Below are 24,809 nucleotides of genomic sequence, written 5' to 3'. Positions count from 1 at the left end.
CATTTTTCCTTCCCCAACAAATACAAGCCAGTCAGGAATCAAATAGTGTACATGATGATATCTTGATGCTAAATTACCGGTCATATTTAGCTATGTGACAACATCACTGAGGGCAGTGTTTTCTGGACTAGTCAAGGTGTCTGTCTAGTCATTCAATTCCTTTCAATGGGCTAATGCTTTCTCCTGGACATGTTTCCAAAATATACTTCCCCTTTACACTCAGCCCTAGATCTGTTACAGTCAGTGTCATTTCACATGCAAAAAGAGAGACTTTGGTTTCTTGATTTGCTGTGTTAATATCCTTATTGTAGTGAATTTCAGGGGTTAAATATGCATTGTGTGAAATAAATACTTCCTTTGTCTGTCCTGAGCCTACTATCAGCTAGTTTTAGTGGATGACTGTATTCCCTAGGATTCCAGCACATACACACACAGAATAATGCCTCTTTTATTAATTGATAATTTTATCCACTTCTGTCATGCCTCCCATTAGTCACATTTTTTCTATAGGAAGACATACACACATGCTTCCAACCTTGTAAGTCCTCTCATCACAGGAAAGATATTCCAAGCATCTTAATTGTCTTTTTCTGAACATTCTTCACTCTATTATACTTTTTTGAGGGGGGGGGGCACAAAAGGAGCTCTGCTGGACCTGACCAATGGTCCATTTGATAAAGCTACTCATTTCTGCCTTGAATTTGCTTTTTGCACAGTTCATGCACCCTGAGCTGAGAAAGGCTGCAGTTCAGTGGTGGAGCATCAAAGGTCCCAGGTTCAATCCATGACATCTGCAGGTAGGGCTGGAAAAGACCCCTGCCTGAAATCCTGGTGAGCCACTCCACTCAGTGTAGACAATACTGAGCTAGATGAATCAATGGTCTAACTCAGCATAAGGCCACTTCCTCTGTCCCTATGAGTCATATTTTCAGTAAGTTTTCTATTATGATCCCTGTTGTATGAGGCTCCTCTTGAATATAATCAATCTTGATGAGTGCTTAGGCTCATTTATTTGGGCCATCTGTGGAGCACCAGTTCTCTGCCTGCTGGTATCCCATGGTCTGGATTGCTTGCATTCATTTGCAAATGAATGGTTCTGCCTTTCCTGTGTGGTGTAGTGGTTAGAGCAGCCTTTCCCAACCAGTGTGCCTCCAGATGTTGTTGGACCACAATTCCCATCTTTCCTGACCATTGGCAATGCTGGCTGATGGGAGTTGTGGTCCAACAACATCTGGAGGCACACTGGTTGGGAAAGGCTGGGTTAGAGTATTGGACTAGGACCTGGGAGACTGGGGTTTGAATCCCTGCTCAGCCATGAAGCTCACTGGGTGACCTTTGGCCAGTCACTGCCTATCAGCCTAATCTACCCTACTTAGTTGTTGTGGAGATTAAACGAAGGGGGAGAGAATTATGTAGGAATCTTGAGCTCCTTGGAAAAAAGGTGGGTTATAAATGCAGTAAAAAAAATAAAATTGGAATAGAGCCAAAATGAAATGTCACACAGTTTTGAAATTTGGCAAAATTGTGAGGCGATGGGTGTTTACATTTTGAACATTTTAAATTTTCACTTTTCAAGTTTGAGGGATCCTTAAAAAACCAAACTCGTTGGATGTAACTGACTGATCAGTTTTTAACTTCTCCTCCATCTCTTAAAATATTTTAATCCAAATTCCCCCACAATCCAGAACTTTGAAGGGGAAACCAGAGCTTGGAAAAGTTACTTTTTTGAACTACAACTCCCATCAGCCCCAACCAGCATGGCCACTGGATTGGGCTGATGGGAGTTGTAGTTCAAAAAAGTAACTTTTCCAAGCTCTGGCCCACACTCCCTGAATCAAATTAGAATATAAAAGTCACATTTTGGCAAGCAATTTAAAGCTAAGTTCATTTGCTTGACATTCCTCTCTCTTCCCCCCCAAAATGCTTCAGCTCTAATTTTGTCTAGATGGCCTTTTAAGATGTAGATGAAAATGTAAGAGTAGCCCTCCTGCATCAGTTGAAATCTCTACAAAAGTCCAATTTGGTTTCCCCCCTAGCGGCCAGCCAGATGCTTCTGGAAAGCTTACAAGAAGAGTGCAAAGGCAACAGCCCTCCCCTGTTCTTTGTCCCCAACATTTGGTAATCAGAGATACACTGCTTCTGAACACGGAGGCTTCATTCTTTGGGATCCATGGAGGTCCCAGGGCATGGCCTAAAGTTACATGAGGCCACCACCTTGCTGAAGCTAAGGAGGCCTGGGCCTGATGGGTAACCATCTGGGAATCAAATGAACACTGCCCTGGGTTCTGTGATAACAGAAAAATAAACTTCATTTTCCCGGTTAACAGCTGTTGAAAGATCAAGCCTCCGTGAGTTTGTCTAATTCCTTTGAAAGCCTTGCTAGTGAGTGCCCGCCCCTGGATCTTGTGTTAAAGAATTTCATAGGGAAGGAGAGATAAGCATACCTTAATCTTAACAATCAGGGAAGAGCCAGATGTGAGTCTGACCTGCCAGATTTACAGACAAACTTCACAAGTGTTGTTGGCTGGTTGTGAGACGCTTGCTCCAAACCATTGTGAAAATGTGCATCTTTGTTCTTTCAAAAATCTTTCTCTCTGTCTGTGTCTTTGGAAGAGCAATCCGTGAAATGCAGTTATGCTGTAACGTTCCAGAAGGAAGCAGGGCATACCTTGGGATGTTATTCATGCAAAATGCAGCATAATGCTGCCACCTGCTTGTGGTTAGCATGGAAGCTATCATATTTCAAGAAGAAATTGCCATCTGTGGGAAGTTTCCTAAAGTTATCCAAATGCACAAACGTTCCTTCTTTGATTACCATCACATCACGGAAGTTAATTCTAGAAGTGTCATAATTTAAATCAAACGTGAGTGTATCACGCTTCCTATTAATATAATCCTTAAATTCCATAAGGGTTTCAGAAGTTCCTTCCAAAATTATAAACATATCACCTAGATACCTTTTGTAGGATTTTATATATTTTTGAAATACATTGTCATCATTTAAAATATAGGTTTGTTCAAACCTATGCGTGCAGATATTTGCAAGCTCAGGGCCAAATTTACATCTCATAGCAAATGTAAATAAGTTTATGTTGGTCAAAGACCAGCAAATAGAAAGTAGACAACATAATCATAAAATGTATAATTAGAAAATGACAGTCCACCAAAACTAATAAAATAATAAAATCTTTTAAAATCTCTAGGCCAACTTTTTCCTGCGGGCAATGGCGGCTACACAGAATTTGGCCACCATAATAGTGACCCGTGGTTCCCGATCTTCCAAGAGTTGGTGCACGACAGACGACTCGGGGCCTCTGCACATTTTGTACATGGGGAGATAAATAAAGGTGTCACGGAGATCTCGATATAAGGAGCAATATAATATAACATGGTCCACTGATTCCACTGCCCCGGACCTGCAGGGGCAGACCTGTAGGTCGTAGGGGACTCTCTTATATCTACCTTCCAGGAGCGCTGAGGGAAGTACATTGAATCTCGCGAGTGTGAATGCCCTTCTATACTTAGCAATACTCAGGTTGGCTAAGTAATCCACAGGCGCGGGGGAAACGTCACTGAACTGTAGAAACACTGCTACTAAACTCAAATTATTTTGCAACTCGGTATCCCTTATTTGTTGAATAATGGCATCTTTAGCCTTGTAAAAGCCACGGTCTAATACTGGTTTTGTCGAGAAACTGAGAGAAAGCAGTTTGTTATTTACAGAGTGTTTCCACTGAGATTGAAAACTATCTGCAAGAGTAAGAGGGGCTAAGCCTAGAGGAGCAAAAGACATCCTAAGCCAGAAGTTAAATCTAAGGATCCAGGCTCGCAACTCCATTTGGAGAACCCCAACTTCCAGACGTAAGGCAACATTTGGGACACAGCCATCTCATAGCAAATTTACATCTCAAGGCTGTACCAGATAGTTGCCAGTTGTATTGGTTTTGAAAAGAAAAAAAGGAGTTTTTCCCCCCATGCCACTTCCACTAATGAGCAAATTGCAGGGTTCCTCCAAACTACCCTCTTTTTGAGAGTGAGTTCTATAACCTTCATAGTCTCCTCATGGGGTAAGTTTATATATAATGATGTTACATCCATAGTAGCCAATAGACAATTCACATTTTCTGATTTGCCTCTAAATATTCCAGGAAGACCCCTGTGTCTTTTAAAAAGCTAGGAATCAGAGGAACAAAAGGTTTAAGAAAATAATTGACATAACGGAGATATCAGTTCAAGAATGGACCCACAACCTGATACAAATGGGGTGGCCAGGTATTGGGAATACCCCTTTATGAATTTGCCACCCTGAGCTCTTTCTGGGAGGATGGGCAGGATATAAATTTAATAAATAAATAATAAATACAATAAATAATTTTGAAGTAACAAATACAACACAGGTATATGGCCCTCCACTTGTAGAAGATAATCATATGTCTTTCTATTGATGTACCCTTCTAGTAATCCCTCACTTACAATCTCTATTATTTATCTATTGACCTTGGATGTTGGATCCTGGCTGCAAGGGGCATAGTGTGTTCATATGTCCAATTGCCTGTCTGCCTCATTTACATCATCGTTAATATTCCAGATAACAACTGCATCACACTTATCAACTGGTTTGAAACATCCTCATGTTTTCTTAAGCCAATCAGTGCTATCATTTCTTTCTGGGCTTGATTGTGCCATACTTTGATTCCATCCCCCTGTATTCTCTGGATTTCCTGCAGTATCATATTTTCAAATGTCTGAATTTTATAGTTTGGGGGTAACCACCCTACTACTGAGGTATTAGGAATAAATATCAATCTGGGTTTAAATATACATTCTTCCTCCTTGATCACTTGATTCTGATTTTTAAACCAATCCACTAACTTAATTTTATGGAATAATAATTGTTGTATTTCAATCATTAACCAAAAACATCATATTTTGGTGTGGGAACAAAAGAAAGACCTTTTGCAACACCTGTAATTCAATAGCACTGAACTCCCTTGTTAACAGGTTGACCACCCATTGGTCTTTAATATTTTTTTCCTTCCATACATATCCCTTCCTTCCCAATGTGTTCTTTTGCCACACCTTCTCCCTCTTTCTATGGCCAAAAAAGACATGTCAGTCTGGAGTCTGGCACCTCTGGGGAGGAGCTCTCTGCTGAATGCCAGCTTGTTCCTTCCCCTGGACTATCTTTTCTGCTATCAGAATCACTAAGGAAGGAAACAGATTTTCTTGGTGCTTTATCATGTTTATGCTTCCTCCAGCTGTACAATTTGTTCTCTTGATCGTCCCTCAGGTCTCTCTGAAACTTCTTAAACTTAATGTCCTTTAGTTCCTGATATTGCTTTTCCAGTTCTATATCTAATTGCCCTATTTTCTCTTGAAGGGCTGTGTCTCCTATAATTTTCTTAATATTCTTTCATGTGGTTTAATGCAATATTGTGCCTATTGACTTCTTTATTAGATGTTTCTATTAAGAGGACCATGAGAGCCTTTGTTCAGTATGGCATACCACCTATCCTTAATTTTTTCGTTATAAGGAAACACCCCAGGTTCCTTCATAATCCTCGAGGGATTCTTTGGTTTCTGCAATGGATGCATGTCTAATTTCATTCATTTTTCTTTTAGTAACCTGTATTTGTTCTGGTCCCCTTTGTCTGATATGGGACACTGTTTTCGAGTTGCAAAAGGTGCATACAACAAATTTGCAATATGTTCAGAATAACTAAACATCTCAATCTTATATGCCATCATGGTTCACAAGACAACCTTGTGGATTAACAAATGAACAAACAAACAGAAAGAGATTGATGTCCTTATCAAAATACAAAGGTTCAGAAAAAGAGAGGTAAATAATAGATAAATGTAAGAATTTAATATGTCAAACAGTAAAAACAAGAGTACACATAAGAAAGGTGCTCCTTTGTTATTATGGCCAAACACGGTTTGACAACCTGTCTTCCTCAGTGGCCAGGTGAATAAAATCCAATGTAAAAATACAAAAAATATTGGTTACTGCCCCAGAAGGAGAAGCAAAAAAGATTTTTTTTTAACAATCTAACATATATACTAGCACTCATCCAGGCTTTTAAGTAAAATTCCTTTCAAACTGGAAGTAGTAAATATCATAATCTACAGTAGGATACTCCAGATCCTACACAAAAATGAATTCCTAAATTATCTAGGTAATAATTAATGTTTTAATATAAAACCAATCTGCTTTCAGGTGCTGATGCCTTTATCATCCAGTTCCAGTAAGTGGAAATAATAATATTATAGAGAAGCCATGGGTAAGGGCAACTATGCAAATCTAAAAATTTCATAACCAAATTTTCAATCGAAGGTTAACACAGCTGTGTGGTCAATTTGATGCAGAGTCCTCCAACAGCTGTTAAGTCACATGAAAAACAAAAATGATTCCAGTAGGCATGATTCTTGTCTGATTTCAGCTGGGCTGGAGCTGCAACACTGAAAGTCCAGTTTCTATTACAAATTAAGTGCAAGTCTGGGAAGTGCAGTTGCTGGGCAGGTTATATGGGTTGAGACTGTCCCTTAGGTGACCTGTTTCCAAGTTATGCCACCGTCAGACTTGGTGGGGTCTTGGGGGATTTTAGTAGATGTTGCTATGACATCTGTGATTTTCATTGTTTCTGTTTTATAGATGTTTGCAAATTGTACGCCACCTTGAGTCATCTTAATGAAAGGTGGCTGCCTTCTAAATGGATAAAATAAAAATAATTTCCACATGGTAATCACAATTATGCAAATACTTCCCCAGATCTGATTTTTGTTACTGTGGTTATCTCTGCTTGTCCCTCAAGGGCAGCTGTGGAGGACCTGGTGCCCACCAGATGTTGGATGGGAACTCCAGTTTCCATCATCCTCAGCCAGCATGGCCAATTGTTAGGAATGATGATGATGGGAGTTGTAGTCCAGCAACATCTGGAGGCCCATAGGTTTCCCATCCCTGCCCCAGGGCACTCTTATTATGGCCGGCGTCCAAGTACTGTGTGTGTCCACTGTCATTGGTTCTGTACTTACCATGGTGTTTATACTTGTTGTCCAGAGGAAAAAAATGTCGATATTGCTGATTCTCATTTCATTAATTTGTCGGGTTGTCACCTGTTTGTTTTCTCTGTAACTGAGGACTAGATAACATGCAACACCTTGTTTAAACTGTTGAGAATTATGTGAAAAGGCTGCAAAAGGCAGAGGATGAAATTGAAAAGACTTCTCACATCTGCAGCTGGAATGGAGCCACTTCACTGAGAAGTGGTTAAATTGATAAGAGAATCTCAATTTTGCCTCTATAGTGAAGTGTCTTCCAACTTGTTGCAGAGGTGAGGGGAAGTACTTTTTCAGTTTCACCCTCTTGTTCTGTGTATTCTTTGGGATAATGCACATAAGCTCCAATTGTTCTCAAAGGCTGAAGTGTGTGTGTATTTTCCCTCCACCTCTTTGGGAGATGAAATTGACAATTCTGTAAATTCTACAGTGGCTTCAGCAACCAGCAGAAGTAGGGAGAAAGTCTTGTCATTTTTGCCCCTCTTCACTTTGCCTTCTGTTCACACAATTCTTGCAGGTTAAGCAGTATTGAACATTATCTAATCCTTGCTTCAGGAGTATAAAGTTGACTTTCCATTTACCTCCAGGGATTCCAAAGCAGCTCATTTGTCATAGGCGCAATATTAACACTTACTTGTCAATTTCACCTCTATATTAAAAGGCTTTCCTGAATTCTTTTGCAGAGAGGAAAGGCTTGTCAATTTCATACACTGGTTGCAGACTTTTGGGATTGAGTAAGATGTTTCACATCCAAGTGCTACTATTTGACCATAGTGTGCAAAGGTTTTGAATCCAGACCCCAATAATGTGTTTTCATTATAGGAGCATGAGAAAGTACCTTCAGTTCTCGAGAAAATTAAGATTTTAAAACAGAAAAAAACCTCTTCTTAGTAAAAATTAATGTACATAACACAAATATTAAAGAGAGAGAGAGAGAGAGAGAGAGAGTGTTTTACAGACAATCACAGCAAAACATTGAAGGTGCTGGATCTCAGTAGCAGGTGAAACTGCCATCATTCGACATGCACAGCTTCAATGTCATTACAGAAACAAACAGCCTCAAGGGATGTCAGGATATGCTGACAGATATGACGAAGAAACAAGTCCAAACAAATGATGATTGACAAGAAAAAAAGGAAGGAACAGGACAACACAGCCCATGGGGAAAGCAGATCAGAGCAAGAACATGTAAATACAGAACCATATCAGAAAGATCCATGCAGAAAACAGGCAGGTGGTACAGTAACCACAATGCAGGTTATGTGTATTGTGTCTAAGATATTCTGGAGGGGAGGGCGGGGAGAACTGGCCCAGTCTCAGCGGTTCAGGATGGAATAATACCTCCCAATATAGCCAGTTTGGGGTAATGGTTAGAGTGTCAGACTGGGACCGGGGAGACCAGTCATCAACTCTGAGCCTCATGGGGTTGTTGTGAAGATAAAAGGGGGGGGAGGGGCAACCATGTATGCTACCTTCAGCTTCTTGAAAGAAAAGTGGGATATAAATGTAAAGCTGAAATAAATAATAAATATATAATAGCGTGACATGGGTGGTCACAGGTTGTTCAAGTGTGAAAGGGGCATTTTCGTACACTCTGAATGTGGGCTCTCAATCAAATATATTAATTTGCATTTTATTACTTATTATGTTCACTGTAGGATTATGTAATCTTTGACCTATTCTTTTCCTGTACAGATTTCCTTTGTGAGTCATCAGGCTCTGTAATGAAGTCAGCACTAGTATAATCCAATCCCTGTGTCAAAGCCCTGTAAAAATTTCTGTTCTGTTTTGTCTAACCAACAAAAACACCTAGTATACATATAAGAGAACCAGAAAAGCATGGGTAGACATTACTGTAGTCTGGGACAGATTTCCTAGATGCCATCTTTCAAAATGGCTGCTGCCAAATTTTAACTCTGCCTCTCTTGGCTCCTAGAACACTTACAGAAGTCATTGTAATGTCTAAATATAAGTTTTTAGCATCAAAGAATTAATTATAAGGTTCTTAACTTCATATGGATGTTAGTTTTTAAAGTAAAAAGGTTTCATGTTATTTATCAAATAAAATTGTTTTAAATATTGTACAAAATTTTGCAAAACGTTTATTATTACAATGAAATAGTAAAGTATACAACATGAAGAATTTAGTCAGTGCTATTCAAACAAAGGCATACATTTGTTATATGTAAACACTCATCATAACCTTTTTACACAACAATTATTATCAGGGTGGAGCAAACAGGAGTGTGACCATAGTTCCTGCTTGTTATCTCTTCAACTACAATCTTTTACATTGTTCTCCACATTTACAATACTCTGTGCAAGACACATACTTTAAATAATATTTGCACCTACTAGTAATGCAAGTTGTGCATGTGCACTGTACAAATAATTCAGAAGGCATCATGTTAAGAAATAGTTCAACGCTTTAGAATACCACTTGATGTTTTGTACCATCCAAAGACTGTTGGTTGTAGAGGTTCATAAGTAAAGTGTCCACTGGAAAGAGTTAAGCATCTTAAAAAAGCATCTTTTCAAGCGTCCTTTCATAATTGAGAAAGATGAAGGTGGAACTTCTGATATGTGTTGGTGCATCTGCAGTGAATACTGAAGGTCGTCAAATGTCTTACACTTCATTGATGGATGGAAAACCTTAATACAGTAGGGCCCCGCTTTACAGCGCTTCGCTAATGCGGCGGCTTTCAATTAGGGAAAGTCCCCGCATTAAGGCACTTGTTCCGCTTTTACGGCGTTTTTTTAAGATTGCGTGCCATTTTGATGTCATTTTCGTGCGATGTGCCCCATTATTGTCAATGGGTTCCACTTTATGGCGATTTCCGCTTTACGGCGGCAGTCCAGAACGGAACCTGCCATATAAGCGGGGCCCTCCTATAAAATATTCCTCCAGTATGCCCCTCTAGGATGCACACCTTAATGTGGTGAGGGGGTTTGAGAGCATCGAAGAAGCTGAGAACAATGCCTAGACTCCTAGCAGGGGCACCCAAGGTGGAATGGTCAAAGCTGAGACACCAGACTAAGATGCATCCAAACTCAGAGGAAGGCAATGATAAACCACCTCTGAATACCTCTTACCACAAAAACCCTATGAACAGAGGATCCAAAATGCAACACGAGATAGTGCTGGAAGATGAGACCCCCAGGTCAGAAGGCACTCACCAAGCTAGGAAGAACAAAGGACAAATACGAGTAGCGCTGTGACTAATGACGCAACCGGATCAAAGCCGAAAGGAAGCCCAGAGGCTAATGCACACAGATGTGAAAGGAGAGTCCAGAGTTGTACGACGTACACAATGGGAACATGGAATGTGAGAAGCATGAACCAGGGAAAGTTAGAAATTGTCAAGCAAGAAATGGAACATATCAACATTACAATACTTGGCGTGAGTGAATTAAAATGGATGGGAATGGGACATCTTCAATCAGGCAACTTCAAAATATTTCATGCAGGAAATGATAAATTAAGAAGAAATGGGGTTGCTTTAATAGTGAGAAGTGATGTAGCAAAAGCAGTTAGGAGCTATAATGCAAGGTCTGAGCGAGTGATATCAATGAGATTAAATGGAAAATCTATTAACATAACCATCATCCATGTCTATGCTCCAACGGCAAACTCAGAAGAAGAGGAATTGGAAAGATTTTGCACAGATGTACAGGAATAAATTGAACATACACCAAAACAAGATGTACTGATAATCATGGCAGACTGGAATGCAAAAGTAGGGAACAGAGAAGAAGTAGGAATTGTGGGGAAATTGGGCTTAGGAGATAGAAATGAAGCAGGAGAAAGACTTACTGAATTCTGTGAAGCCAATAATTTGTTTCTTGCAAACACATGTTTTGAGCAACCGAAAAGACGACTGTACACGTGGACATCACCAAATGGTCAATATAGGAATCAAATTGATTATATAATTGGTAGCAGAAGATGGAGAAGTTCCATACTTTCTGCAAAAACAAGACCAGGAGCAGACTGCAGTACAGAAAATGAACTGGTCGTATCAAAAATCAGAGTAAAGCTAAAGAAGAACAAAGCAATCATAATGCCAAAATACAATTTAAATAACATCCCAGAAGAATATAAAGATCAAATAAGGAACAGATTTGAGACTTTAAACTTTGTTGACAGAGAACCAGAAGAACTATGGAGGGAAGTCAGAGATATTATCAGGGAAGAATGCAAAAAGACAATACCTCTTGTTAAAAAGAAAGAAAGACCTCAATGGATGACTGAATAAACTCTTAAAATGGTTAAAGAGAGAAGGAAAACAAAAGGAGATAGAAACACAGTTAGAACCCTAAATGCAACAATACAGCAACTAGTAAGTAGGGACAAAGAGAATTATTACAATAATTATGGTATAGGAATAGAAGAGGACAACAAAAAGGGTAGAACAAGAGCCCTATTCCAAAAGATTAGAGAAATGAAAGGGAAATTTAAACCATGAGTAGGGATGTTGAATAATCAACAGGGGAGCACACTGACTGACCGAGATAAAATAAAAGGAAGATGGAAGCAATACACTAAAGAACTCTATAAAAGAGATGACAGGATGACAGATTCATTCACGGAAGAACCGTATGATGAAGAACCAGACATTTTAGAATGTGAGGTGAAAGCTGCTCTTAAAATACTTGGAAGAAACAAATCACTAGGAACAGGTGGCATACCAATAGAGTTGTTATAAACTAATGAGACTGAATCTGTCCAAAAATCTGTCAAGAAATATGGAAAACTAAACAATGGCCCACAGACTGGAAGAGTTCAATATATATCCCAATTCCAAAGAAAAGGGATTCCAGGGAAAGCAGTAATTATCGAACTATTGCCTTAATATCCCATGCAAGTAAAGTAATGCTCAAGATTCTACAACAAAGGCTCTTACCATACATGGAGCGAGAAATGCTAGATGTCCAAGCTGGATTTAGAAAAGGAAGAGGCACCAGAGATCATAGTGCAAACATACATTGGATAAGGGAATGGACCAAGAAATTTCAGAAGAAAATCACCCTGTGTTTTATAGATTACAGCAAAGCCTTTGACTGTGTAGATCATGAAAAACTATGGAATGCATTAAAAGAAATGGGGGTGCCACAGCGTCTGATTGTCCTGATGCGCAACCTATACTCTGCACAAGAGGCTACTGTAAGGACAGAATATGGAGAAACCGATTAGTTCCCCATCGGAAAGGGTGTGAGACAGGGGTGTATTTTATCATCCTATTTGTTTAATCTATACGCAGAACATATCATATGGAAAGTGGGATTGGACCAAGATGAAGGAGGTGTGAAAATTGGAGGGAGAAATATCAATAATTTAAGATATGCAGACAATACCATACTACTAGCAGAAACCAGTAATGATCTGTAACGAATGCTGATGAAAGTTAAAGAGGAAAGCACAAAAGCAGGACTATAGCTGAACATCAAAAAGACTAAGGTAATGACAACAGAAGATTTATGTAACTTTAAAGCTGACAACGAGGACATTGAGCTTGTCAAGGATTATCAATACCTTGGCATAGTCCTTAACAAAGATGGAGACAATAGTCAAGAACTCAGAAGAAGGCTAGGACTGGGTAGGGCAGCTACGAGAGAACCAGAAAAGGTCCTCAAATGCAAAGATGTATCACTGAACACTAAAGTCAGGATCATTCAGACCATGTTATTCCTGATCTCTATGTACATACAACTTTATTACGGTCATAGACCCAAACAGTTTGTAAACAAATTTACCGTGAATATATAATTATGTTCATTTAAAATAATTACAGGGATATAAACAATACCGTAGAATGAAAATACAGATAGGCCAAGCTGCAAAGATTTACATATATATGGACACCTTCATTTCTTGGCTTGTTGTAAATAAAAATTAAAATAATTAATGAAATCAGCAATACATATTGTGAACTTGATCTTTCCGTAGTGATTGAGCTACAAAAAGAAATTTAGCAACTGATTCTGTTAAAATTTTGTCTGTATCAGATAGAAGAAAATAAACTATTCTTTCTGGAGAACTATCTGAAAGACTAGAAATAAAAGGTAAAATAAATTTGGGTCTTAGATTATTGTATATCTCACAGTTTAGTAAAACGTGTTCTAGAGTTTCTGGTAAATTCAGATTACATATGCAGTGACAGCTTTCTACGGGAATACCTTGATAGCGACCTGTTAGAAGAGCAGATGGTAAACAATTAAATCTTGCTCGAGAGAACAAGAATCTATAGTGTGTAAAAGTTAGCTCTTCCAAATATTTTGCTGGGGATGGGAAGCAAAAGTTCAATTTAAAATGAAGTGGAGAGCACGATGTTTGTGCCTTGGAGATTAAATACTGGTAGTCTAAATCTTTAATTCGTTGAATTATTACCGATTTAGCCAGGGCAAAGTCCCATGATGATAGAATTTCAAGGGATAAACCCAGATAATTTAGTTTTTCGCTAAAGGACTTTGTCCAAGAGCTGACAAAAGGGTCTTTCCAAATTAGGTGTGAGAATCCTGAAGGAGGTTCAGAATAGGCTGTTTTGAGCCAAAAGGTGAAAGCCTGGATCCAAGCTGTGCATTCGATTGATGAAATTCCTGCCTCTAATCGAAGGCCAGCTGGAGAGGCACATTTTGGGAGACCGAAAATGGACCGAAGGAACCCTGAGAGCACTGGTTCTATTTTTTTATTAAAATCTATAATCCAAATTGGGATGCCATATAATAGTTGCGGCAGAATTTTTATTTTAAAGATTTTTAAAGCTGCAGGAATGAAACTGCCACCTTTGGTAAAGAAAAATCTAATGGTTGCTCTGGTAATATTATGTGCAGCTTGCAGTGCGACCCAAATATGATGATTCCATGAAAGTGTAGAGAAAAATGTTACACCTAAATATTTATATTTATTAACCTGCTCAAACACTTTGTCTTTTATTTTCCATGATATTTGCAATCGTTTTTTTGAGAAGACCATTAGTTTGGATTTATTATAGTTGATAATGAGGACATTTTTTTCACAGTAGGATATAAAAATTCGGAGGAGGCGTTTGAGACCGATTTCTGAAAAGGACATCAGAACCGTGTCATCAGCATAGAGCAGCAGGGGGCAGCACACTCCTGCAATATTAGGCGAGTGTAGATTTTCTTTATGGCATTTATCATTTAAATCATTAAGGAAAAGATTAAATAAGGAGGGCGCCAAAACACAGCCTTGGCGTACCCCTATATTTACAGGAATAGAACTGGTTAAATTTCCATTTGTTCCATATCTTACTCTCATCGAGGTACACTGATAGAGTTGTCTTATCAGAAGAAGCAATCGCTTGTCTATTGAGGTCATATTCAATTTTGCCCATAAAAGGTCTCTGGGTACTGTATCGAAGGCCATTTTAAGATCCATATGATCTCTATGTATGGATGTGAAAGTTGGACAGTGAAAAAAGCAGATAAGAGAAAAATCAACTCATTTGAAATGTGGTGTTGGAGGAGAGCTTTGCAGATACCATGGACTGCAAAAAAGACCAGTAATTGGGTGTTACAACAAATTAAACCAGAACTATCACAAGAAGCTAAAATGATGAAATGGAAGTTATCATACTTTGAACACATCATGAGAAGACATGATTCACTAGAAAAGACAGTAACGCTGGGAAAAACAGCAGGGAGTAGAAAAAGAGGAAGGCCAAACAAGAGATGGATTGATTCCATAAAGGAAGCCACAGACCTGAACTTACAAGATCTGAACAGGGTGGTCCATGAGAGACGCTCTTGGAGATCACTGATTCATAGGGTCGCCATAAGTCGTAATCGACTTGAAGGCATATAACAACAACAAGAAGCATGCTTCTGAAAACCAGTTGCCGAAGGCTGTAGGAGGGGATAGTACTCTTGCATTCTGGTCCTGCTTGCGGGTTTCCCATGGGCATCTGATTGGCCACTGTGAGAACAAGATGCTGGACTAGATGGGCCACTGGCCTGATCCAGCAGGCTCTTCTTATATTCTAATGAGGGAAAGAGGGCCCAAGAGAAAGCAGGTCCTAGAGAAATCAGGGCCTGGGGGAGAGACGTGGTTCTTAGAAAGAGGCCAGTGGGCTTGATGGAGATAGCCTTTGGGCCAGAGATCCCCCCCCATCTTCTGAAAGTTCTTAAAAAACAAGCAAAATGAGGATTATGCATTTTTGTTGATTATTGTATGCATGAGATGCGCAACATGCTGAATGAATTGTTTGACATCTGTCGCTCTCATAAAAATGATATGAAAATTATGCTAACCCTGTGCCGTTAAACTATGCTGCCCTTTCGATTTTCTGTCTCAGAAGAAACCGATGAGTAGTGATGATCCCCAAAGATGTGAAGTTCAGTTTGCATCCACATGATGGCAGTATACAACTGTTAAATGTAATCATTCTTTCATTCCATATGCTCCATTTCCCCTTCTAAGGTTGCACTGCTATTACTTCTGTGACTCCAGAGTATCCAATTCCATCAGAGGATCAGATGGCTGTTTTGGGAAGGTCCCTAACTTTTGCAATTATTTTCCCACATCTCTTCTTCCAGGATTGATTTAGCATTATCTTTCTTCAGATTTTGGATGGGAAATTCAGTGGGCCCAATTCATTGCTTCAACAAATGAGAAACTGCCATGGCACTTGAAATCTCCCCGAACACCAGATCAGGAAAACAGCATTATAACTAAAGGTGTGGTGCCGCAGGACTCCATACAAAGGAGAGAGGCTAATAAAGTGGTTCTATAACACAGCTGTTATAAGAACTGCCAGATGAATATAGAGCCGTGAATTAAATGCGGGGGGAAATATCATCACACAAGGATACACTTATTGAAGTGGTTGCAGTTTCATAACAAAAGAGAATTCAGATGCAAGTGGTCTCTGAGCTATGTTGTTCAAACATTTGTGAAATGTTTGCAAAACTTAAGAACCAGGCAGATTTTTTCAAGGAGCCAGCTTGGAGCACGCCAGTGAGAGGAGAGATCCTGTTTCTGCTGGTGTGTTCTGGCATCTCCTTGCCACCCAGACAGTACTTAACAGAGAGGTGCCTGGGTTGAAGCCTACCTCACAAGGTAGTTTCTACACTGCTGCTGGCAAAATCTGCAACTTTTCCCCATGTGGCTGGCAGATTGTGTTATGTTTCATGCAAGATATAACCCTGTCTCTGCACATGGTAAGCATTGCAGGTGTTACTGAGAGTGGCTTAGGTGTAACCAGAGGGAGGTGGTGACTCTGATGCTCTGGGCCACGTATAGTGGTGATCATAAACTCTCCCTCGAGATCTTGTACTCCAGCTTGGTCATGAAGCTCACTGGGTGACCTAACTTACCTCACAGAGTTGTTGTGAGGATAAAATCAGGAGAGGGAAAACCATTTTTGCATACTGCCTTGAGCTTCTTGGAGGAAAGGTGGGCTATAAATGAATGAATGAATGAATGAATGAATGAATGAATGCAAACCTCTTTGTGAGGTCTGCCTGAAAAGCAGTATATAACAAACAAACTCCCATCAGTTACAGCACCAGCATAACCAATAGAGAGGGAAGCTGGGAGCTGGAATTCAATACCACTTGGAGGGTCAGAGGCTGACTACCTGTATTCTAGTCTCAGCACAGGGTGTTGGAACCATTGTCACTCTTTTGTCTCTTTTGTCAACATCTTTAGAAGTACCAGGAAGGGATCCCTGCAACTGCTAGTAAAATAGTTGAATGTGTGGTGGTTATTCGTATCTGGTTGGGGGATGGCACCAGATTGGGTCAAGTTCAGTATACATAGGAATGAGAGGGGTAGTCTCCTCCTTTCCAGAAGTCATTTCGCCCAGTGGAGCAATTGCGTTTGCAAAATCCTAGAGTTCATTTCCTAGATTTGTGCCATAGCACCAACTACTCTAGCCCTGCAGCCATCTAGGTCTGGATTCCTGACTGATTTTGCAATGTGGTCCATTATGACATCATATGCAGCCAGAAGAGAGTGGGACAATGCAGCAGGTTCATGTAACTAGCTACAAGGTAGCCTCATCTGCTAGAGGATTACTTGCTTGCTTCCACTAAATATAGCTGGTTTGGAGGCTTTCCTAAGAGAACTTGATGAAAGTCCCTTCATGAGAACCTATAGAGAGGAGAATAGAAATGGCTGAGCAACACAGCTATGTAGGTCAACCCAACGTGTACCCCGATTGGTGCTCCCATCTATTGCAGTTGCCCATCTTGTCTTGGGATCAAACAATATATTCAAGTCCGGCCCACTTATTATTCAAGACTGCCATTTGTCAGAATATATGATCTATGGCAGTACTCTAATGTTTGCAGACCTGGAACCCACGTTTAACTGAAACATGCATTTGGGAACCCATTTCTTCATTTTAACCATATATTTGTATGCTGATAGTGCTACTTATTTATTATTTTATTTATTAAATTTATATACCGCCCGACTAGCAATAGCTCTCTTGTTGTTACCCATCTTAGGGCAGGCTGCAGAGTTCAGACCCGCCACTTGAAGACTAATGGTCTTATGGGACCAGCAACTCAGTGCAAACCATAACACTCTGAGGCAACCCCAAAGTCTTTTTCCTGGTGTTACAAGCTAAAAATAGTATTTGTTGTAGTGAGTCATTGAATTAATTAATATAAGCACATCACTGACTAATACAACTGTTTGTAGTCTTCCCAAGCTTATATCAGGGATGGGGAACCATTAGACCTCCAGGTGTTGGGCTACAGCTCCCATAATCCTTGGCCATTGGCCATGTTGGATGGGGCTGGTGGGAGTCCAGCAACATTTGGAGGGCACCACGTTCCCCATCCCTGGTTTATATACACATGTGATACTGTCTTATACACAGTTGGATCACTGGTCTGCTGTGGTCAGTATTGTCTACTCTGATTGGCAGTGGCTCTCCAAGGTCTCAGGTAGAAGAGATCTTTCCCAGTTCTGCCACCTGCTACCCTTTTAACTGGAGACATCTGGGATTGAATCTGGGACCTTCTGCGTGTGAACCAATTGCTCTTCCCCCAAACTATGTCTCTCATTTTGAGCAGAATCCATGGTTTAATTGAGAAGTTTTAAAATCCACAATAACTGACCATTCATTTTGTATGTGATGAATGGTCATACAAAATGACCATTTTGGTATGGTCTTGTGTACGTTAGCCATTTGGTTTCCAACACTCAGCACTTTAAGGGAGAGCATATTTGCATTAATTTGCCCCAGTCAATTTAAGCCATATGTACTAAGGCAGCCGTCTCATGAACAACTTACTTGGGAGTAAATTCCATTGGACTCAGTGAGGTTATGATCCAAGCAAACTTGTATAGGACTGAGCTGCACAAACACAATACTGCCATTAGTTATATGGATGTTAAGTCCATTCATTCAAGCGGGCATCAACAGCTAGGAGGAGAACTGCAGACATGATAGAGCAGCCAGAGAAATCCTTTGACATACTTTCAATAGCTGTTGTTACTGATGATCTGTCACCATGTTCCCTTCAGTATCTGAGGCAAAATACTAAGGATCAAGGCTTTGACACCATGCAATAGCACATGTAAAACCACCCCCTTTTATACTTTCAGTTTGTGCTGGTTAATACCATTAGACACATCCAGCCCAAATGATGCACTTTTAAGACACATTGATTTCTGTGCTTGGCGATCACTCATGACCAAGTAAGATTGTCTTCCAAAATAAAGTCTTTAACAAAGAAATCCCCTCAACTGCACAGCTGTTAATGATGCAGGAGCCTCCTATCCTCTTTTTGCATCTGGCAGCCCTAATTGTATGTTACGTATCTAGGTTGTTTTAATATACAACAAGGAGGGTGGTGGGTCCAGTGGGGCACAGATAAAAGTGTAGAATTCAGCTTCCTAAGATTCTTGGCTTTCATTTAAAAACAAAATCCTTTCAAGTTTCTAGCCCTTATGGTTGTGAATCGATGCTTGAATGTGTGTAGACAATATCTGTTAAAATTCAGAAGCCAAAGGTGTTGATCAAGAAATATTTCCCTGACCAGAGGATTGGACTTCAGTGCCTTGATTAGTTCCTTGTCCTCACTATTAGTAAGAACAGGATAAAGTGTGCTAAAACCAGAGAGACTATGGAAATTTTCATGATTTTGTGTCGCATAATGTGGCTCACTTTTCTACAGAATATGTCTACACACACACACACACACACAGAGAGAGAGAGAGAGAGAGAGAGAGAGAGTTTCCATGCCCTCTTCTCTTTCATACACTATGTCAATTTATTCTTATCCATTATATCCTGCACAATCTGGGGACACACACACACACACACAGAGCAAATTATTCTGCTTGCAATCAATACATTCCCAATCAATTTTCTCTCTAGACGTTTCATGATATCCTTCTATTGACAGAAAAATATAACAGTATCAAAAGATAAATTCTATTTGGTGACCTTATTTATTGCAACAACAACATTGTCCCTGCTATCTAATAAAAGCAGTGATGAGCTTTTCAGCACTGTGGATGAAAAAGATGGAATTTGGGGGCTGCCCTGCCTCCCCCCCAAATAATGTTAGTGTGCGGCAAGCAGTGGCATTCTCTCACTTGGCTGGTTGTAGCTGACAGGACTACTGAGGGAAGGATAAGGGTAGGAAAATGGAATTAAAGCATTGCTAGATTAGGCCGCAGAAGGCCGGTGGATATTGATAGATGGGTGATCAGTGGCTACTAGCCATGATGGCGGCTATGTTCTGCCTCCCCTGTCTGAGGCAGCAAGCCTCTGAATACCAGTTGCTGGGAACTGCAGGTGAGGAGAATGCCGTTGTGCTCAGGGCCTTATTTTGGGCTTCCCAGAGGCATCTGGTCACTGTGAGAGCAGGATGCTGGCCTAGATATGCCACTGGTCTGATCCAGCAGGCTCTTCTCATGTTCTTGTGACAGCTCTTTCTGTAGTTTCCCTTGCATTTCCTGCTAGGAGCACGCAACTGAGGAAGGATCCCCCCCCCCAATGCATTGGGCCTGGAATAAAGTATATTAAGAGTGGGAAAGCTGGTGCCCTCTAGATCAGGGGTTCCCAAACTGTGGCCTACAGAGCACCAGTGGTCTGTGAGCTTTATTCAGGAGGTCTGTGGAACTCTCTCCCCTGAAATATTAGACAGACGCCATCTCTGTTATCTTTTCGGCGTCTATTGAAGACCTTCCTCTTTCAACAAGCCTTTTAAGTTGAGACCTATCCCAGTCTGCATCTGTGTTGGAATTGCTTTTTAATATGTTCTTAAACTTTCTTTTTTAAAATGTTTTTAATCTTAGAAGATGTTTTCATAGCTTTTCTTAAGTAACATTTTTGAAGATGTTTTATTTTAATGTCTTAAAGTTTCTTTTTATGATGTTTTAATGTTTTTAGTGCTTTTGTTTGCCATCCTGGGCTCCTGCTGGGAGGAAGGGCAGGATATAAATCAAATAACAACCACAACAACAATATTAAAATGCCAGTCCTCCCCTCTGATTTTTCCCAGGCCCTGGCAGTCCTCTGTGTGCTAGATGGTGAGGTGGCATGCCATGCAGACTCTCCTCGCATAGAAAAAGAGAGGGGCACCTACAAGTTTGAAGAAGTGATGCTGCGCTCTCTGCTCCCAGCTTGGCACAGGGATGATGGTGGTGGCGGTGGCGGGGCTCATGAGAGAGTAGCATTCTTCTCTTTGTCGAACAGATGCCCCATCTGCCATGAAATGACAGCCCCGCTGTGAAGCATGATAAGAGAACCCTTTGGACCAAGCACCTTAGATGACCTCTCATTCTCTGAATGAATGGGTGTCTCTACCAATGCCTTGAGGCTGAGGTGGAAGGAAAGATTCTCCCTGGCCAAGCTGCTGGAGATTATCATGGTGTCATGGCTGGGGGCAGAGGGAGAGATCCGACCCCCAAGCAGTTTGGCCACTGAGAATTTTCTGTCTCCTACAGGCTCAAAAAGTTGATTGATGCTCCCAGCTGGTGGGTCAGGACTTATAGCTGAGTCATGACCTAAGGAAAGCAGTGTGATACGTTGGTTAGAGCAGGGGCGTGGCAGCCAGTGTGGTGCCTTGTTGGACTACCCATAATCCCTGACCATTGACCATGCTGGTTGGGGCTGATGGAGATTGGCGTGCAACAGCATCTGGAGGGTACCATGTTGGCTACCCCATGTTAAGAGTTTCAGACTAGGACTAGGGAAGCCTGGGTTAAAATCCACATCCACTGCCATGAAGCATACTGGATGACCCCAGCTCGGACACCATCTCTCAGCTTACCCTACAGGGTTGTAGGATAAAGTGTGTGTGTGTGTGTGTGTGTGTGTGTGTGTGTGTGTGTGATGTATGCCACTCTGAGCTCTTAGAGGACAGTCAGCATAAAAACAATAATAATGACCTTCCCTAAGGTGGGTCAGACAAGCAGAGCTAAGGCAATTATTTTGGGTGGGTGGGTGAAGAATGAATGTATGACCAAATGTCAGTATGCTTCTGAATACCAGTTGCTGGAAACTGCAGGAGGGGAGAGTGCTCTTGCGCTCAGGTCTTGCTTGAGGTTTCACATAGCCGTCTGATTGGCCACTGTGAGAACCAGGTGGATCATTGACCTGATCCTGCAGGGCTTATGGATGAATGAATGGATGGAGAGATAAAGAGGAGGACAGAAACAGAGAGGACAGATGGAGGTGAGATATGGGGAAGGTATAATATTGTATAAGGGCTAAAAAATAGGAAGGGTCCCGTGTTGTAGTGTGGAACAAAAGGTGAGTCCTGAGCCAGGAGAAAATGGAGAGGCTGCTTGCTTTGTCCAAGGATGACAGATAGTTTTGATCTCTGAATGTGTGTGTTAGGTGTGGGGAGATGAAATTGCACACATCAGAATCTTGACAGCAACCACTAGAGGTCTCTGTTGTCCTTTTGTCTGAAAAGGGACCGTCCCCTTTGGACAGGATTACCGGCTGTTTTGAATGGCTGCAGCGTCATAATTTTCTCGTTCACATGTATAATTCATGAACTCTCTGTTTTTTATTTGTGGTTTTGTCTCTCACTGCCTTCTTATGTCTCATATTAAATGGTACAGAATCAAAGAATGGTTTGGAGGGTGCTGCCCATTGACTGCCCGAAGCTAGAACACCTCACACTTTCACTCAGTTGTGTGTGTGTGTGTGTGTGTGTGCGTGTGTGTGTGGGGGAATCCACAAAAGTTCCTACCCCATAAAGTTTTTTGCTATCGTGTTTGTCAATACATACCTATTACATTAATAATTTGTGGCCAAAAATAAAACCAATACCAACAGGACGACAGAAATGCTTACTTGACAAGACAAGGGACTATTTTTCCAAGCCTGTTTTCGACTTCTCTAGCATATGCCAGTCTGGCTCTTTAAAACCTGTCAAGGAAGGAGACTCTGCAGCCATCTTAAACAGGGTATCCCATTGCTGAAATGCCACTAGAGTAAGAAGGTACCCCCCATGCTTTCCTGTATCCTGGGCCAAAACCTTTAATTGATTTTTTCCAACAATTTAAACCAGGGAGAGTGGAAGCTGTGGCCCTCCAGCTGTTGTTGAACTCCAACTCCCATCGACCCAGCTAGCATGGCCAATGGTCAGGGATAATGGGAGGGCCACAGGTTTCTTACCACGGATTTAAACAGTGCTTAAAAAATGAACCCCTTTTCGGTGATTTTCAGCCCTAGTTTAAACTCACCATTTCATGTCTTGTTATTCCACAGCTGGAGTTAATCATGTTACTTCCTATGTGTCCTGAAACCTATGAGAATGGCACGTCTGTTCCTCTGCCCTAGCCCTAGAGGTGCAAAGCTCAATGGTAGAGCACATGCTTCTCATGATAAGGTCCCATGCTCGTTATCTTGCATCTCCAAATGAAAGATCACAGGTTGTGGGTGTACTGAGAAAAAAAAATGTATCTGAGACCATGAAGACCTGTAGCCAGTTGTGGAAGGGATATTGCCCAGTGGCAAAGAAAGCACTTTGCGTGGAGGAGGACTCCAGTTCAATCTCTGGTATCTCCACTCTGTGCTGGGAAAGACTCCTGTCTGAAGCCCTGGACTGCCGCTGCCAGTCAGTGTAGGTCAGGGGTAGTCAATGTGGTGCGTTCCAGATGTTGGTAGACTCCAACTTGTAGCAACTCCAGCCTGCATGGACCATGGACAGGGATAATGGGACATTTAGTCCAATAACTTCTGGAAGACCACAAGTGCCTCATCCCTGATTTAGACAATACTGAGCTAGTGGACCAATGGTCTGGCTCAGTATAAGGCAACTTTCAACTTTACTAGTCAAAAGCGGCCAGTGGTCTTCCTTGGTATGATAGCACCTTACATAATCACTTCCCAATAGTGTGCGTGCACACAGTTCCCCTGGCATTTCTGCAGAGGATTGTTTTTGTAGACCAGGATTGTGAGCTTTGTCTAATAGACCAGGCATCACGTTGGCCATCAAGGCTTCCATCCCCCTCCCATCACTGTGCCATGTGTTGTCACCCTGTGCTTTACTTTCATGCCTAAGTTGGTTGTCCTTGGGAGAAAATGTAGCTTTCTCGCATAAAAGTTGTGAATGGTCTGATGTGAGACTCCCCTCTCCCATTCTAAATCCTTCAATATCTTCATAGGTTTAGCTTACATCATTCCCACTTCAGAACTAGCCCTGCTCACATGTTCAAAAGTGTGTAGTTTGGATGCATGTGGAGTGTGTGTATGTAAAGAGGATTGTTGTGGCAGCCTGCATGCTCAATTGAAGTTGAAACATAGCCTTCATCTGTATGTTGTGGATAGAGAAAAGTTTTTCTCCCTCTCTCATAATGCTAGAACTCGTGGACATTCAAAGAAGCTGAATGTTGGAAGATTCAGGACAGACAAAAGGAAGTACTTCTTTACTCAGCACATAGTTAAACTATGGAATTTGCTCCCACAAGATGCAGTAATGGCCACCAGCTTGGATGGCTTTAAAAGAAGATTAGACAAATTCATGGAGGACAGGGCTATCAATGGCTACTAGCCATGATGGCTGTGCTCTGCCACCCTAGTCAGAGGCAGCATGCTTCTGAAAACCAGTTGCTGGAAGCCTCAGGAGGGGAGAGTATTCTTGCACTCGGGTCCTGCTTGTGGGCTTCCCCCAGGCATCTGGTTGGCCACTGTGAGAACAGGATGTTGGACTAGATGGGCCACTGGCCTGATCCAGCAGGCTCTACTTATGTTCTTATGACCCATTTTCCTTATTATGTAGAGATGCTTACACAAGCGCATAGTTATACCCCCATAGGCTCTGTTTTAACCTTCAGATGAACGCTTATTCTTGGGGGTGGGACCTGTCACCATGATCCCACCCCCTCCTTCACACTGTTATTCTGTGATCCCTCTCACTCCTCCTTCACATTCATTCATCTGTCATTTGAAAATGGCTTTTAAGTTACCAGAGATGGTGTGGCTACTGCCCACCTATGGCTGGATTCCATTCTGCGATTCAGTCATGAGTTCTGAATGAGTGAAGTAACACTGGGATTTCTCACATCAGCTGCTTAGGCAATGGATGGATCCGCCTGTGTGTTCTATGTCACTTTCACATGTGCTCATGTCCTTTTTTGGGTGTGTGTGTTAAAAAGCAGGGGAGAATGGAATTTAAATTGCATGTGTTTTGTGCATATTTCATACACATTGTTACCCTGAATCACAGATTTCCATATGCATTTACCCATAAAATACACATTTTGTGTTCGTAGTTTTGAACTCAAACTGCATTACAAAATTCAGAGG

General features: G+C 41.1%; 1 protein-coding gene across 4 annotated transcripts in view; it reads left to right on the top strand.

Moving 5' to 3' along the window:
* The window catches only part of OLFM2 (olfactomedin 2), a 282,766-nt gene that overhangs the window by 78,482 nt on the left and 179,475 nt on the right, over window positions 1-24,809 (top strand). The window lies entirely within an intron of this gene.

This window comes from Rhineura floridana, chromosome 3 (assembly GCF_030035675.1).
Source record: "Rhineura floridana isolate rRhiFlo1 chromosome 3, rRhiFlo1.hap2, whole genome shotgun sequence".
Classification (NCBI taxonomy): domain Eukaryota; kingdom Metazoa; phylum Chordata; class Lepidosauria; order Squamata; family Rhineuridae; genus Rhineura; species Rhineura floridana.
This window is presented reverse-complemented; position numbering and strand designations above follow the sequence as displayed.